General features: G+C 43.0%; 1 protein-coding gene across 2 annotated transcripts in view; it reads left to right on the top strand.

Annotated features, from left to right (window-relative positions):
• LOC113815518 (protein Star) overlaps positions 1-2,500 on the top strand; it is a 44,534-nt gene that overhangs the window by 24,024 nt on the left and 18,010 nt on the right. The gene's annotated exons all lie outside the window — the stretch shown is intronic.

The raw sequence follows: 2,500 nt of genomic DNA, 5'->3' as shown, positions 1-2,500 counted from the left end.
ATTCAATCTCACTTTATTTCAGTTTGATTCCATTTTTTTCATCTCAAATCGTTCACTTCACTTCAGTTAAATGTATTTTATTTATTTCACTTTATTCCATTAAATTCCGGACGACAGAGAATCTGGGAGAAAAGTAAAATGATCGATACGATTTTTTTTCTTCTGTGAGGAGCGGGTCGACGCTACAGTTGCGTCCGCGTTTTGCCTCTCCGATTTTTCCGGTTTCCCGATTTTGTCTCCCCTTTTATTTCCCGATTTCCGGAATTTGTTCTTTCCTTTTATTTGGCGGTTTTCTGATTTTGTTTCCTCTCCTTTTTCCCGATTTTGGGTCCCCTTTGTTCGGGTTTTGTGTCCCATTTTCCCCGATATCCCGATTCAGTGTCCACCTTTTTTCCGATTTCCCGATTTTTTTCCTGATTTTGTGTCCCCCCTTTTCCCGATTTTCCGTTTTTATTTTCCTTGCATTGGGGGTGAGGGTTGTGGGGCTGTGATGATGGTTACTGGTAAAGATATGTATGGATACGTGTGAATGAGAGGGAGGGAGGGAGGGAGGGAGGGAAGGAGAGAGGGAGGGAAGGAGAGGAGAGAGAGAGAGAGAGAGAGAGAGAGAGAGAGAGAGAGAGAGAGAGAGAGAGAGAGAGAGAGAGAGAGAGAGAGAGAGAGAGAGAGAGAGAGAGAGAGAGAGAGAGAGAGAGAGAGAGAGAGAGAGAGAGAGAGAGAGAGAGAGAGAGAGAGAAAGAGAGAGATTGACTGACAGACAGACAGACAGACAGAGAACCAAACGCAGAGACAGAAGGAGACACGAAGGGAGAGGGAGACAGACTGAGACAGACCGAAACAGAGCCAGAGAGAGAGAGAAGATAGAGACAGAGACAGGCAAAGACAGAAACAAACAGAAAAAGAGACAGAATAGAGCAAAAATACAGAGACGGGAACAGAGACAGAGGCAAGGCCACACGGAGAGGAGACAGAGGCAGAGGTAGAGACAGAAACAGAAAATAACAGAAACAGTAACAGAGACAGGGACGCAGGAACAGAAAGAGAGAGAGGCAGACAGACAGAAAGAAATAGACAGAGACAGAAAGAGAGAAAGAGAGCAACAAAAAGAGAGAGAGAGAGAGAGAAAGAGGAGGGAAGATCTACCGAGCTTCGAGTATTGATCTGGTGCCCCCTTCCTCCCTCTCGCCGCTCCTCCCGTTACGGTTGAGAGAGAGAGAGAGAGAGAGAGAGAGAGAGAGAGAGAGAGAGAGAGAGAGAGAGAGAGAGAGAGAGAGAGAGAGAGAGAGAGAGAGAGAGAGAGAGAGAGAGAGAGAGAGAGAGAGAGAGAGAGAGAGAGAGAGAGAGAGAGAGAGAGAGACAAGCAGATAGACAGAGAGAGAGAGAGAAAGAGAGAGACAGCCAGATAAAGAGAGACAGACAGAGACAGAGAGAGACAGACAGACAAACAGACAAACAGAGAGTTACAGAAACAGAGGGACAGAGACGGACACAGACAGACAGAGAGAGGTTGATGCTGGTACCATGGGTGGTGATTGGGGTGGTGGTGACGGGGTGTGGTGGGGGTGATATTATAATTATCAATGGTGTTAATAACGTTGGTGGATGGGGTAGTGGCGATGATGGGGAAAGTAGGAATGGGGGTAGTGATGGTGGTGGCAGGGGGGGTTAGTGGGGGTGGTGAGGGTGTGGGCCAGTGATGGGAGAGGATGGGGGGGTGATGGGGGGTGGCGGTGGGGAGGTGGGGAGGAGAAGTAGTGGGTATCTGGTATCGATATCAAGAGGAAGATTTTAGTTCAGCTTTAAGGACGGGGAATTTTTCCCCTTATTCCAACTAATATTATTATTATCATTAGTGTAATTATTACTCTCATTATCGTAATTATCATTATCATCATTATTACCATCGTTATTATAATGATAACTATGATAATAATAACAATTAAATTAATAATAATGATGACGATATTAATAACAATCGCAATAATAATGGTAATGGTAATAACAAAAGCACCAACACCAACAACAGTAACAACAATAACAATAATTTTTTCTCTCTCTTCTCCTCCGGGGCCATGCTCACCGGGCGGTTCTTGGTTAACAATACTGCCAAGAACAACAACAATAGTAACAACAACAGTAATAATAACAACCGAAACAACAACAACAGCAGTAATAGCAACAACAGCAATAACAAGAATAATAACAACAACAGTAATAACAATAGCAACATCAGTAATAGCAACAACAGTAATAACAACAATAAAAATAACAACAGTAATAATAACAACAACAGTAATAACAACAACAGTAATAACAACAAAAACAACAGTAATAACAACAGCAACAACAGTAATAACAATAAAAACAACAACAGTAATAACAATAACAACAACAGTAACAACAATAACAACAATATTTTTTTCCGTCTCCTCCCCCAGGGCCATGCTCACCGGCCGGTTCTCAGTTAACAATAATACCAACAATAACAACAACAACAGTA

This window comes from Penaeus vannamei, chromosome 18, assembly GCF_042767895.1.
Source record: "Penaeus vannamei isolate JL-2024 chromosome 18, ASM4276789v1, whole genome shotgun sequence".
NCBI lineage: Eukaryota > Metazoa > Arthropoda > Malacostraca > Decapoda > Penaeidae > Penaeus > Penaeus vannamei.
This window is presented reverse-complemented; position numbering and strand designations above follow the sequence as displayed.